Raw genomic sequence first — 16,424 nt, 5'->3', positions numbered from 1 at the left:
TAAAAACCATTGCATCCTTTGGAGTTCAAAAATTTTTGGGTGATATTTTTCAATTATTTTTTATATTGCTCTATAATTTTTTGAGCCATATTTCTTTAAATATCAATGATATGAGCATATATACCCTCCTAAAAAAAACCGCGTTCCATGTATATATAGATAACTAAAATTAGCACCTAACAACAACCCGAAAAAAAAAATCGAATTCGTGTTCAACATTTTTCATAATTAAAAAACGGACATTTAATCACCCATTTCTATAATTTTTCATTTATTTATTTCCATCAAATCTCATCTTCCCCAAATTCAATTTTTTTTAAATGATAACTCTTCTTTTTTGAAAAGAAATGATAACTCCTTTTCAGAATTAAAGAAAGACATCAAATTTGTCATTCTCAAATTTTTCAATGGACACCATGTGTATCACGAGTCTAAAATTAGGAAGGTAAACGAGAGTAGTCGAGTTCGGCTTTTGAATGTTCGGTTCATTTATAAACAACCGACCGACAGGGGATGGACGAGGACATGGATCCGCCGGAGGAGAGCTCCTACTTGAAAGTCGGTGAAGAGAAGGAGATCGGGAATCAAGGTTTGAAGAAGAAGCTTATTAAAGAGGGTGAAGGTTGGGATACTCCGGATAATGGCGATGAAGTTGAAGGTGAATTGGTTACTCTTAATTCTGTCAAGGGGATTTTTTTTTCCATTGATTGTTGACAGTTTTTTTTTTTTTTTTGGCGATTTATGCAGTTCATTATACTGGAACGCTGTTGGATGGGACCAAATTTGATTCGAGTCGCGATAGGGGGGATCCATTCAAGTTTACTCTTGGTCAAGGTTAGTAAAAAACATCCAATCTACTGTTAAAGCTTTTCATACGTTACGCTGTCCAATCCTTGCGTTCGAAAAGGATTGCAGTACTGTTATTGATTGCTAGTAACCAGTTTCATCAAGGCATTTGTACTTTTAGAGATGCGCATATATGTTGTCATCTTTGTCAAATTGTCGTGTTGATGGTGACTCACGCATGCTGTATTGGTAGGACGATTGGGGTAAATTCGAAAGTACTTGTTCCTGTTATGTCATGAAACGTGGTACTGGTTTGATGAGAAAGACAATATACTGGTGGTGATCGCACTTTTTTGTGGAGTGTTTTGAGCTGCCGTAAAAAATTGGATTATGAGTCTATGACCCTTCCTTGGCATATTAAATTTGACGATTTAATAATTTTTTTATATCAATTGGATAGAAAACAATAAATGCTGTTTGATGTTGCAATTTATGAAAGTAAGAGTAAATAAACTCGCAGTTGAAGTTTTGTAGAGACATTAAGTTAGAGAAATCTCTTGTTTATGTGCCGTGGATGAACCAGCAGATTCTTGCAATGTTCTATTTGTGTTCAGCCTGCACTTGCTCTCAGGATTTATAGGAATGATTATCGTCTTCTTTTTCTGTCATACCATGCTCTTGATATTTTTGTGTTAATAATTTTCCTTTCACTGCCAGTATGAAAAAGAACATGACTTCCTCCATCTTGTGACCTGGGTTAGCGTCAAGGATATCAGCAAAGATGGCGGGCTTTTTAAAAAATTTCCTCACCCAAGGAGAGAAATGGGAGAATCCGAAGGATCTAGATGAAGTGCTTGGTATGGGAACAGTTCTCTAATTTCTCATCTTAGTTGCTTAAAGACTAATCAAGCCCTAACATACTGCTTTCTGTGATCCAGTTAAGTACGAAGCCCAGCTGGAAAATGGAACCGTTATTGCAAAGTCAGATGGAGTTGAGTTCACTGCAGAAGAAGGTAAAGAATTACGCAGTATTGAATCTTCCATGAGAGCTTTGTTCTTTGTTTGCTTGGTTGTTTGTATGTTTCTTCTTTTTATTTTCTTATTAAGACCTTAATAAGAATGGGTAACTCTGTCGTTAGGCCATTTTTGTCCTGATCTTTCCAAGGCAGTCAAACCTCAATGTAAGATATAGGTTGCAAGTTATCAAGACACTGCAAATTGATTGATTCCAATGACATAAATATCCTCGTGTCTATTTAATGCAGACGGCTTTGGTGAAAAGGGCAAACCAGCTTCTGGTGATGACGGAGCTGTTCCCCCAATGCTACATTGAATATTGTTTTTGAAAGCTAGGGGATGGTACTGTTTTTATTAAGAAAGGTCATGATGAAAGTGAGGACGATCTTTTCGAATTTAAAACAGATGAAGGTATCTATCTGTAAATCATTTCTCTTTGCTGCATATTTGTGATAATTGAGTTTGTTCTTATCACTCCTATTTTTAAACAGAGCAAGTAATTGATGGGTTGGATAGGGCTGTGATCACAATGAAGAAGGGAGAGGTGGCACATTTGGTAATTGCCCAAGAGTATGCATTTGGTACATCGGAGTTGCAGCAAGAGCTTTCTACAGTTCCTCCGAACTCAACCGTGTACTATGATGTGGAGCTCATATCTTTTGTCAAGGTTAAATATTAACGTTGAGGTTTTTTTAGCGTTTGAGGGTATTGGTCAGAGTGATGAATTGGATGACTTCATATGTTACTTGGTGTTTCAGGAGAAGGAATCTTGGGACTTGAAGACACAAGAAAAAATCGAGGAAGCTGGCAAGAAAAAGGAAGAAGGGAAATGCTTTTTTTAAGGCTGGCAAATATGAGAGAGCCTCCAAGAGATATGGGAAGGTTAACGATTTGCTGTTTTGATTTTCGAAAAATAGTCTGTATTTTGCACGTTGGCTCATGTAAAAATTAATGACCAGGCCGCAAAGTATATTGAGCTAGTACGACACATCGTTTAGTGAGGAGGAAAAGAAGCAGACGAAAGCATTGAAGGTGACTTGCAACTTGAACAACGCCACTTGCATGTTAAAACTGAGAGATTATAAGCAGACAGAGAAGCTTTGTACCAAGGTTTGATTTAGATTTTCATATCTTCCTCGTGTGATGCCTTTTTTCCAAGTACTTTATGATCTGGAAGTGCTAACGATGAACACCAAGTGAAGGTGTTGGAACTTGAGAGTACGAACATTAAGGCTCTGTATAGGAGAGCTCAGGCTTACATGCATGTGGCAGATCTTGATTTGGCAGAACGTGAATATCAAGAACGCTCTTGAAATTGATACCAACTACTGGTAGTTTTAGTAGTTCTGGCCAACAATCCCTATATGAGTGTTTCAGCCTAAATGTTTATTTATTTATTTATTTTGTGATAATGGAATCAGGGAGGTGAAGCTTGGCTACGAAACTCTTAAAGAGAAGGCAAAGGAATACAACAAGAAGGATGCCATGTTTTAGGCAATGTGTTTGCCAAATTGCATGCATAAAATGCAATCTGTTGAACTTGTTTGATTATTGGTTTTGATACATATTCGAGTTTGTGAACTTCTGCATAATCTGATCTGTGATGTTGTCTTCCGAATTCAGGGGGTAGAATAATTTCTTTCATTGTCGTCGAAATATCATAGTTTTGTCTTATCTTTGAGACTTTAATTCCGATCCGTCCATCATGAACACTTGGTTCTTGGTTTCTCTGATCTGGGTCTGGATGAATTTGCATGCCCTTTATTTTTCTACGTAATTACTAAATTAAAATAAATAAAATTTTCACCGTCGCAAAAGTGAAAAACATGAAATTTTAGTAAATCATGTGCATGAGATATCACATGAGAACTATCAATAATCGTACCACAAAATCGAGCAGAAACATTAATGAGATGGATAATCGGGGCAAGTAGACAAGCGTTTTGATTAGGATGTTACATGTGGGGGTTCCCCACAATGATTCGACGGTCGCAGAACGAGTTAAATGTCACATCTCATGTCATGGCGGACCGAGAGTCCGAGAAGTGTGGCCAATGCCTAAGAACAATTATTGGATCTTTTTCTTTTGTTCAGAATCGTCATGTTTCTTTAGCATAATAATTCATTTAAGTTCGTAAATATAGAACTTACGATTGCCAAGCAGAGGCCGCATATAAGAATCCGTAACGTTTTGCTTGAATCCAACCTTCGAATTTGCTTAACTTAAAAGATTGTATTAATAAACGAAAGTGCCAGTAAAATCGGAAGTCTATATGTTAGATGCACACTTCGCAGCTCGAGAATCCTCCCCATGACCGTATATAAGATTTTCGCAGCGGAGATCTTTATTCGTGATCGGCAATAAAATTTCTAAAAAATGTATTCGGAAAATATTCTAACAAATACTTTGATTTATTTGCATTGGTGATCTAGAAATACAAAATAAGTGATACAAGAGAAGAAACATTTCACTTTATCTTGGCTTCCATCTTATTCCCCCAATTATGGGAAAACAAAGTGCACCTAGCTAGGGAAAAAAAAAAAGAAAAGAAAAAGAAGCAAAGATTAATAGTAGTTAACCAGTAAATTTAGGTTGCTTATAATAGAGGAGCATTAATTTTTGAGTGGTGAGGAGGTTCAGGTTGATAAGAGGGAAAAGTGGTCCCTATTAATTATCTCTATTATAAAATTAGTGTCTGTCATACCTGATGTGCATCAAATAAAATTTCTAAAAAATGTATTCGGAAAATATTCTAACAAATACTTTGATTTATTCGCATTGGTGATCTAGAAATACAAAATAAGTGATACAAGAGAAGAAACATTTCACTTTATCTTGGCTTTCATCTTATTCCCCCAATTATAGGAAAACAAAGTGCACCTAGCTAGGGAAAAAAAAAGAAGCAAAGATTAATAGTAGTTAACCAGTAAATTTAGGTTGCTTATAATAGAGGAGCATTAATTTTTGAGTGGTGAGGAGGTTCAGGTTGATAAGAGGGAAAAGTGGTCCCTATTAATTATCTCTATTATAAAATTAGTGTCTGTCATACCTGATGTGCATCAAATTAAACAAAATTCATGGTAAACATTAATTTTTAATAAATAAAAAAAATTGAATATAAAAGAATTAAACAATGATTCCTTCATGCATTCATGCAAATCTATATTTCAAACTCCAAACTCCAACGACAATGGCTCGAATTATTATATCCACATAGACATAGGAAGAAGATATGAACGCTACGCATCATGTTATTTTCAGTTGAGCATTATTTGTCGTCTCAATGGGACTCATGCATTCAAATAAATGAATATTTGGAAGAACACCGATTTGTTCAAAATTATTTTATGGAAGTTTCACGTGATGCAGGGCAACAAAATAATCCAATGTGTACAATCTCCGTTGTATTAAAAAATTCTTAATGTTCATGAAAATGTCAATTTAAAGACTTTAAATTTAAATATAAATTTAAAGAAAATATAAGATTCATCTATCTTATTTATTACCATTGTAGAATTAATTATTTTCTACTGCAATTCACTATATATATAAGATGAAACACGTAACAATATTTAATATTATACGAATAAGTGAAAATTGCATAACATAATTAACAATATGTGTGTGTGTGTGTGTGTGTTTATTTATTCAATTTAATCATAATTTCAAATATAAAAAATTAAACATAATTATTTAATAACATTTACGTATACTTACAAATTGCATAACATAATTAACAATGTGTGTGTGTGTGTGTTTATTTATTGAATTTAATCATAATTTAAAATATAAAAAATTAAACATAATAATTATTTAGTAACATAATTTAAGTGAAAATATGATATATTAAAGGTAAGATATTTGATTTTAACATATCATAAAAAAAATAGATTAGCATGGATATGGATAAGATGTTAAGATTATATATGATTAAAATGGGATGAAAAAAACGTGCCGGTGTAGAATAAATATTTTGTAGGTCGAATATATACATTCGTTGCATCGATATGGGGCGTCTACGTGGTGGGTTGAATAAGAAAAACATGCAATGTTACAGCCATTTCCCCATCAGTTTGTCAACGTCTGGGGGCAAAAAACAGCAATATGACACCGAACAAAAAGCTAAAGAAATGGGAATGGGAAGAAATAAACAAATTCGGGAGAGTCTATGCTCCCCCTTATCCATTTGTTGAAATGTGTCTTATTTTATTTTTTAATTATTTTTTTCTTTTATTTTATATTTTCTCACTCCCTTTCCCACCCATTCTATTTGTTGTTTTCTGTCTTATTTTCCCTTTTTCACTTATTTTCTCTTCTTTTTACTACTTTTTTTTATTAAAAAAATCTATTTAATTATTTTCTTTTTATTTCTAAGTTCTAACCATGGTTATTCCTACTATCATCAACAAAAATACATCATTATAATAAATTTTAAAAAATTACAAGGAATTTATATTTATTATATAAAAAAAATTCTAACTCCTTATTTATGTTATAATCATCCATGCACGAAAAACAGAATTGGATCTTCAATTATCTTTAATGTTTTTGTTAAATGTTAGCATTTTAAAGTCAGATAGTTTAACATTAATAGTGATAATAAATTTGTATTCGTCATTTAACAAAACCTAACATTTAACTAGTGCTTAAATTACTAGAGAATGTATATTTATTTTTAATTTCAAATTCATGTAGTTTTTTTTGTGTGTGTGTTTTTTTTAACACAAATCTTAATTTTTTTGTAACTGCGAGAAACATATTAATTATATGTTAAAATTTCTCCACCTAGTTCAAAGGAGTCTAGGTTAATCATAACTTTTAAAATTATTTAAAATAATGTGTCGTTAATAGTTTTATTTTATTTTATTTATTTATAATACATATCTCTTAGTAATAATTTTTTTATAATTTATTTTAGATCATAATAATTAAAATACATAAATAAAAAAATGTATCTATTATTTTTCAGTAAACTGCGTGTGTAAAAAGTAATAGTTTACCCAGACTTATCATTTTAGTAAATGAAAATTCCTTTTAATTTTTAAATTTATATGTTCTATCATATAAATTAATCATTTTTAATTTAAAAAAATAAGCCAAAGGGGAAAAATAAGAAACGAAAACAAAGAAGAAAGAAAGAAATAAAATGAATTGATGGGAAAAGGGAGAGAACCACAAATGGAGAGGAGGGAGTTCCAATAATGAAATATGTAGAGAGGTCCCCAGCCGAGGGTCTTTCAGTTTCCCATTCTTGGAAATCAACAGTTTTCCAATCTTTTTACAAAAGTTATGGGTTTTCTTGACCGAATAATAACATCATCTCCACAGGCTTTTCTTATCCAAGTTTTTCAAATACCTCTGCAATGGTTTCCCTCAAACTTTTCGGGTTCGTTATTTTTCTTTTGTTTCCCACCGTGGCGTCCAAAGGAATAGAGATATGGTGCAATGTGCAAGATTCTCTTCCTGATTCAGTCATGCAAAAAGTTTTGGACTCAGCATGTGATACCACGGTCGATTGTTTCGACATCGGAAAAAGTGGTAAGTGTTACATTCCTGATACGTTGAAAAGTCATTCATCTTTCGTACTTTCAACCCTTCTGCATCAAAGTGGATCATTGGACGGTGTACCTCAAACGGTACAGGCGTCATTACAATGATCGACCCGAGCTTCGGCAGTTGTAGGTTTCCTTCATGTTGGCTGGAATCAAAAAGTTCTTCTCGTCCGAACACTTTTCGGGTGCTCTTCTATTCAGCCTTGGGAGTAATTGTGCTCCTCCTTTTGCTGCTGGGGTTGTTCGTTTATCGCTGCTGTCGTAGGCCAAGAAACCAGACTTCTAGCTAGTGTTTTTATTACAGTAGTGTTTAAGCTTTTAATTAAGTATGATTAATTGTTATGAATGACACGATCATAAGTACGTGCTTGGGTTTCATTTGTCCACATGTTTTATCCCCACATCAATAGTTTTATTTTTATTTTATTTTTTTTGTTTCTTATATATATATTTATATATATAAAAGACAAACGGAAAACAAGTGTAAATAATTAAAAAGGAGATAGTACATTCAAAGAATTTCTTCCGAATCTAATTCATGGATCCAACTTCAACCTAAAATTTTTGTACAATTTCAAAGAATGCTTTCCTTTTTTTATTGAGAACATCGGATAGCAAGTTATGTCAACCCCCATAAATAGATCAAAATTCTAATGTCACTTGTCACGCCTATTCATGACTTAAATACCCCACTAGTACAATTGTGTAGCAATAATCTCGCACGTTGTCATCTTTATTATATATAATATAATAGTAATTTCAAATCTAATATATGATTTCGATTATTATAATGAATATATATAATGCATAATTCAATCCACATCCCACATGCAAAGCTGCAGAGACGACTGACCCATCTGCCTTCATTTACATTTATTTAACACACACGTAATTCTTGACTTCAACCTTCTCCCCTTCATTCTTGTTCTACACTTCACTCAGGGGGCAACCGTGTCTCAAATTATATGGGATTCTTGGATAAAGATTACAAAGAAACGGTGGAAATCCCATTCCGGAGAGAATTTTAAAATTGGGTGTTTTTCGTTTGAGGGTGATCAGGGCTAAAAGTGGTGTCTTTGAGAAGGATCCGACAATGGTGGCGAAAGCAGTGGTGTCTTTTATTTCAATGGACTTCTCTTCCCTGAAAAGGGAGGCTAGGGGATATTTTGCTTTGCATTATTGATGGTTGGAATTGTTTTGTGATGTTGAATGATGAGATTTGTATTTAGGGGATGAATCCAAAACAAACACCAAACATAAGCATAACGAAGGAGTGATTTCATTTCCAGATTGGATTTTGGAAACTTTGTCTTTATAAGATGAAAGAATTTGAACATACACTGTTTTGACTAAATTGAAAACTCATTGTAACACGATAAAAAATTGATATAATATACAATACAAGTTGTGGTCCATCCCATGGCCTGCAAAACTTTTCTACCATACATTTTTATCCTGCAGTCCACATCTATGTTTATGATTTCTTTTTTTAAAAAAAAAAATTTAAAATTAAATATTTTTGTACTTCGAAAAAATATAGCAATAGCAATCTAAGAACAACTCCACTTTTTGTCACTCTGTCTTTTCTTTTATTTGTCAACTGTGTGGACCACGTTTTTGTTACTTATTTTTATTATATAAAGTGATTTCCACCCCCACATATATTTATTCAATCAATCAAATCGATTTGTAGCACATGGTGATAAACATGTTAAGTTTTCTAGTTCATGGGATTATGAAAGTATCCTCGTGAAAGTGAATTAAAGATTTATTTATTTATTTAAATATTACGAAGGCATACGAATTATTTGCATATATATATATATACTCCATGTAACTATCTAGGTGATAAAAAGGTATTATTTCTAATGACTCAATGATTTACTGACATCATTTTTATAACATTAATTAAATTCACGTGTTAATATATAAATCATTAGATTCATGATTTGAGTATTATCTTTAATGATCTCAAGTCTCAAGAACATATATGTACGTTATATTTATTAAAATTGCAATAAAGTATAACAAAATCCTAGGGTAGGTGGATGAATTAAGCGAATACAATTCATTGACCAACAATAATTTAAAACGTATGGGTTAGTAATTTAGTTTCTGATATGTTGTTTTTATTTATTGTTCTTATTTTAGATACTACTAGAATCATCCATAGAAATTTCAAACCAATGTAACATTTTAAATTATTTTTGGTCAATGAATTGTATTGGCTTAATTGTTTTTTTGAGTATTATCTCTTTTAATATAAGATCTCACGTCTCATGAATATATATGTACGTTATATTTATTGAAATTGCAATAAAGTACGTATAGCTATTTCCAACAAAATCCTAGGGTAGGTGGATGAATTAAGCCAATACAATTCATTGACCAACAATAATTTAAAATGTATGGTTAGTAATTTAGTTTCTAATATGTTGTTTTTATTTATTGTTCTTATTAGATACTACTAGAATTATCCATAGAAATTTCAAAAAACGAAGCAATTTGTGACAATGATTATGAAAAAGTAAAACAATGTATTTTCAAACAATGTATATATCGTGAGATTTTTATTATAAAAATAAAGAAATTAGTTATTATCCATAAACCGTTGGATTTGTTTGGCAAAATCTTTTTCTAGATGATCTTACATTGGTTTGGTTTCGAGGTTTACACGTGACACGAGGCTAGCTTGCGCCGACATGCACCCAAAGTGCAGTTGCCGCGTACACTACACAACAATGGATAATACCCAGAGTAAAACTTTACTCAGCGGGTTCGGACTGTCGCGGGAAAAGTCAGGCCGGTCCTATTAGTTTTTTGGCTTGAATCTAATTTTAAAAAAAAGAGTCCTACGAACACTCATAATACTTCATTACAATTTTCTTAAGTAAAATTGGCAAAACTAAAATACAATATTTATTACAATGCAATATTTCTGTTATAACTAAACATGCCAAACATATTACAAATGTTCACTTTACCACAACTCGCCTTACAGTTTTGGTGGCAAAAATATTAATCAAATCAGTATAATCAAACATTTTTGGGAGACATGATATATGAATTTGCCTAACAAAAAAACAATGAAACAAAATATAATTTTTGTTCACTTAACCAATTCACAAAATAACAATGTAATAGCTATAAAATTTCAATCATAGTTGAAAAAATAATATAAATTCGATGGCACAATTCAAAACAAAATGAGCAATCTGATTAATGATTATTCGAGAAGGATTAATCAACACAACCCAATTATATAATCTAGAATAAATGTCAACACTTTAATTTAAGAAATTTGTTTAACAAGTCAATAAAATTTGAAGCCCAACAAACAATAATTTAATAATATTACAAATCAAAACAAATAAACAATGATATCAAGTTAGAGCTCCCGGTTTTCCCAAATCTAAAACAAAAAAATATTTTATATTCACTAATTACTGACCTGTGATTGTGGCGTAGATTTAGTGATTTGATGAAATTTTTCTACGTGATGAAAAGTTTAAAGATTAAACCCTTCAAAGCAGAGAGCTGATTTTCTAAGAGAAACGAGAAACGAAAAGCATAAAACAACTTTTTCCTTTATTTCGTAAAATGAGCTGATTTTTTCGGAATTGTTATTTGTTCAATGTGAAAGAATTATAAATGGGCCGGGTGGATTGAATTTTAAAGCATTTTTCATAATCATAGACTTATATTTATTATTACTATATACTTGTATAAACCCAAAAAAATGAGCCCTAAAAAAAGTTAAAATTTTGGGGCCTGAGTCCATGGCTTTAATTAAGCAACTCAGTCATTTCATATGTCTTAAGCATATCGAAGTTTCTGAAATATTTTTAATTGTGTATTCAACCCCCTTTCTATGCATTTCGATCTTAACAATATATATATATATATATATATATATATATATATATATATATATATATATATATATTAACTAAAATAAAATTCATACACAATTTGTTTAATAAATTTTTTTTTTACAGAAATTGTACTTACGTGTATATGCATGTGTGTATATATTTATATATAGAGGTGATATTAATAAATTGTACATAGATCTTATTCCAATAAAAAAAATTAGTAGCAATTAAGATTAATTTTTTTTTATTATTTTAGATTTTTTTTTTGAAAGCATGTCATATATATTTTAGTGATTAAGAGTATAATTGTAATGCCAGGAGATATTTTTGAACTCCAGTCGTTCATTTCATATAATTCATGATACCCTATTTTATTTATTTTTTAGAAAATTTTTTATTATACAAATATGTTAACTTCAAATTTGAAATTTTATATATATTTTTTTGAATAAAATTTTTTATTGGTAATCATACCCCTTTAATTATAAGATATTGTGATTAAATAAAAGTTTGATTTTTAATGTTATAATAAAATTTAAAATAAATTATGAAAAAATAAGATGAAATATCTCAAAATTGAAAATACAACATAATAATGAACTGTATTTTTTAAGGGTAATGAACGGTTCTTTAAATCAATAATGTTCTAAAAATTTGTTTGCATACTATATTTAAAAATATTGACAAATATAACAACAATATTTTAAGTTGTTATTGGATTTTATGAGGCTATTATGGAATTTACTAAAATTGATTAAAGGGTAATATAATCAAGTTATAGTTGAAAAATAATAAATGGAGTGTGTAACAAAAATTGGAGTGTCAATAACACTCTCCTTAAATTTTTTACTTCATTAAAAATATTATTTTAGTATTATTAGAGTTTTTTATTAATTTATTTATTTTTAATATATATATTACTTTAATTAATATTTTGAATATATTTATATAATTATTTATTTTTTGAACTATGATAAAAAATATTTTTGTCTATTTATATATATACATCTGTTGGGATCGGTTCAGAGGGTAGAGGGGGGTGAATACACTCTGAAACTAATTTTCTTTCTTTTAAAGATGATCAAGTGAAGTTTAGTTCACTTAATCTATTTTCTCAACTTCTAAAACAGTTTGAACAACTTAGGTAGTGCGGAAACAGTTCAAATGTTTTAGTCATGCACAAGCAAGTTAGAACAAGATGTATGAGCAAGATATATGGTAAATATGCAATAATGAATGAGGCACGGATTATGGAAGTTCGAAGGCTTAATCCTTCTACGTCTCCCCTTCTTCCACTTAGGAAGGAATTCACTAGAAGACTTTGGTTATTACAACGTCTTGCAATACACCCACTTCAGACTTAGGACTTATCCAATGCCTAATCCGAAACTCCTAGATTTACACAGATAAGATTCTCAGTTCTTATCAGACTGGTGGAAGCTTTCAGAGTAGCTTCAAGTCTCTTCTGTAGTGGACGTGGTCCGGTTGAGCTTCTCAAACTGCAGAGCGGTCGAGAGGCTTAGAAACCCTAGAATGATCCTTGAAGATCAGATATGTAGAATGTAGGCGAGGGTTGATTTGAGCAGCAAGTGAATGATCGTATAAGTGTGTTCAAGTATTGCTTCAGTATATCAGATGAAGGACTCTGATAATATTCAAGTGATTGAGCTGATTATCTCTTTGTTTCGTTGGTGCTTCGTTGTACTTCTTCTTTAGCAATCTTCCCTTTATGTAGGCCTATCATCAACGTCTTTATTTTGAACGTTCTGAGGCTGCATTGAATGCACAATTAATGCTTCATAAATGCATTGATGATTCTGCATGAAGATCGTACACTTATTTAAATGCAGATAACTTCCAGGGTCCAAATATGGGATAAACGGTCGAATGCTTTATCTGTAGTCATTCTGCGTTTTTGTCATTTTAGTGCAACCTGTTGTCTTGATGCAAGACCCAAGAAATATTCTGATACGCCGGTTCTGCTTTTGATAAAAGATCTTGCAACGAACGTCTTGTCTCAAGTATTTGACTTGAAGTATCTTGATAAGCAGTTGGCATCCTACCGATAGATAGAGTTATTCTTTGCTGGTTTGAGTGACCACTCGATAGACTTGTGACTGCAACCGGTCGATAGACAAAGGCGATTGACAAGCTTCCGGTAGATATCTGAAGGGCTAGATGGTTGCGGTAGCAGTTGCAGTAGATACCTGAAATACATAATATTGGCAGCACACTCTTATACAATGAGTTATTGTTTGTTATCACCAAAATGTCGGATTCAACAATTTCCCCCTTTTTGGTGATGACAAAACTAAAGTGCTCCGAAATAAAGTGTGAAAGCATTAAAATGAACTTTATTGAGAGAATGAATTTCATTAATACAAGAAGTATTCTTATTACACCTACTGAGAAAAAATAGAGAGACAGCTGAGATAAGTATAGAAGAAGGAAGTAGTTCATATTTTGAACCAACTAGCTCCTCCTGACCTATCGCCTTCTCTCTTTCTTCTATCGGCTTCGTCCTTTCTTCTAGACTCTTCTTCTCGTCTTCTTGCCTCAGCTGCTCTTCTTTGCTCTTCTTCCCCCTTTTTGGCATCACCTTGGTTGAGTCGAAGGACGATCTCGGTGAGTTGAGTGCCAAGGCAGGCTTGCATAGTGTCAATTTTTGCATCCATTCGAGCAATCAGAGTAGCTTGCATAGTGTCCATCCGGTCGTTAAACTGCTGATGAAGGCGTTGTTCGGATTTGACAACTTGACCGGAGACGGTAGAGAGTGTTTGAATTTGAGTGCGATGATGGGCAGTGATCTCTTTGGAAAATAGAGCAAGGTCTCTAGACACGGTCTCAAAGTGCCGAATCATCGTCTGTCGTGAGTTGTCAACCCATGCGAAGTGCCTGCGATGGATTGTGAGAATGATTGAACGGTTTGCGTGAGCTCCTGAAGCCTGGTTACCAGCGTTTGATCAAGAGCTGCTGCCATGGCTTCAATAGATGAGTCGTCAAGCTGAAGCATTTGACTCTGTGGCTCATTTCTTGGTGAAGCTGAGCTAGACTCATGATGAGTTGATGCTGCTGGTGAACTGGCTGAGGGTCCTTCCAGTAGTAGTACAGTGGGAGATGTGGTGGTCTCGACTGCAACCAAGATGGTAGGCGGAGTAGCAGGGTCAGCAAACGGTGCATCCATCAAGATGTCTTCGATAAATTTGTCAGTTGATGGAGACGGATGAAGCGCTGGGTCAGCAACAGTCAGTGGCTGTTCTGGAAGTTCAAGTGAAACGGTAGTGCTTGGTATTATGGTGGAGGGCACTACTGCTTCACTGAAGCTTGGATCCTCTGTCACAGCGGTGACAGGAAGTTCTTGTTCAACCACCTCTAAAAAATCTTGAATATGTTGTGGAGAGTTGTGAGCGGTCGCAGCTGGAGATGAAGGATCAACAGTAGCTTCCGGTTGAAGTGTTGAGATGGCTGCTGGTGCTGCGGTTGAGGCGGGTTCGACCGGTTGAGATGAGGATGCTGCCACAATCGATCCAAGAGCGGATGATTGAAACAGGTCAGCAGTGATGAGACCGGTCAGAATCTCATCTGAGAGAGCAACGGCAGAGACGTCGTCTTCACCCTGATCTTGGGTAAGAAAGGTCTTCATCATTGCCTGTGCCTCTAATCCATAAGCTTGTAGGCAAGCTGCAGAGGTTGTCGTCTGAACGTTGTTGAGAGATTGATAGTGCTGAAGTAGTTGAGTGACTTGACGTAGGCTATTCTGTAGTTCAGTCAAGATCACAAAATCATCAGTTGCGGTAGGACTCTTGGATTTGAAATTTTTGACACGCTCAGAAATCAGCAGAGAGGTCAGGCTTCCGCGAAGCTTCAAATCAATGAGTTGTCTTCTTCCCAAAGCCTCCATGATGTCTTCAGTGTCAGCAAGCAACATCATCTTCTGCTCAATGGTGCTGAGGGCTTTCCACTTGGGAAATATCTGAGCGAGTGTCAAGTGAGTGCGGGAATGATGCCACTTGTCAAAGCGTTGTAGGTGGCGCTTGACAGTACGGAGAGTGTGAGCGGTGATCAGGTTGAGCTCTACGGTAGCTGCGGGTTGAGCCTTTGGTGAGTAGATCATCACACCTTTCCCTTTGTCATTGGGATCAGAGGGAGTGATCTTTGCAGTAGAGGTGGCTCCTTCCATGATTATCACGCCCTTGGTAGGACGTGGAGCAGCAGCAGTAGTCTCCTCGACCGTTGGCATCACTGGAATTTGAACGGTAGGAGCAAGTCCAGAAAGGGACTTTAATTTCTTGTGCTGCCTCTTCTTCTCGCCTGCAGGCGTGGATGGCACCGCCGCTTTGGATACTGAGGGAGAGGACTTGTTGAAGGCCTGAATCAGTGGAACATTCTCACAAGATTCTTCTTCAGAGTCAGACTCGATGATGAGTTGACGCTTGGCAGACTTCTTGGAACGAGCCTGTTTGGCTGCTACCGGTACCGTTGAAATCGGTTGAGCAACAGCAACAACACTTGCGGTTGACGGCAGAGTGTCGACCGCAACCTCCTTTTTGTTCAAAAATTTGAAGATTGTAGCCTTGTTGAGCCATTTGGTGGGATGCAGTGGCTCTGTCTTGGAAAAATCCACTCCAAGGATACTCAGAATGTGGCAAATTTGCAGAGCAAATCCCTCGGATTGCCCTTTGCCTCTGATCATTTCACATAAAGAGGTGAACAATATGTCTGACCAGTTGATGTTGATCTTGGAGGCAATACATGCCATATATTGGAATTTCTTCATCGTCACTTTGTCGTACGATCCAGCCTTGGCAAGAAGATTCTTGGCCACGATGTTGGTCAGTAGCCTGAATGGACCTTTAAGAGAAGTCTTCTGTGCAGGAAGTTTGAGCGGAGCATCTGTAGCAGAGAACTCCTTCAACCTGTAAGAGCAGTTACCATCAGAAAGGTCCGCGCATTTTGTCAAGCCCCTGGAGGGCAGATCAAATGTGCTGGCAAAGAACTTCTGATTGAATGAATATGACTCTGTCCGGATCAAGCACTTGACAGTCCCAAGCTCTATCTGGGCTGTAGCAAAGAAATCCTTCAAGACAGGCAGATCGCAGATGGCGCTGCTGCCCAGAAACTTCTTCAGTCCGGAGGCTTCAAGCATGGTGAAGACCTCAGTGATTCCTGCATTATTCGCCTCAATAACTGATT

At 34.3% G+C, this 16,424-nt stretch overlaps 1 pseudogene; it reads left to right on the top strand.

Annotated features, from left to right (window-relative positions):
* The first annotated feature begins 258 nt into the window (after positions 1–258).
* Positions 259–3,496, top strand: LOC140880673 (peptidyl-prolyl cis-trans isomerase FKBP62-like; annotated as a pseudogene).
* Positions 3,497–16,424: the final 12,928 nt, after the last annotated feature.

Source organism: Henckelia pumila, chromosome 2, assembly GCF_033568475.1.
Source record: "Henckelia pumila isolate YLH828 chromosome 2, ASM3356847v2, whole genome shotgun sequence".
In the NCBI taxonomy this organism is placed as follows: domain Eukaryota; kingdom Viridiplantae; phylum Streptophyta; class Magnoliopsida; order Lamiales; family Gesneriaceae; genus Henckelia; species Henckelia pumila.
The sequence above is the reverse complement of the archived record's forward strand: the minus strand, read 5'-3'. Positions and strand labels throughout refer to the sequence as shown.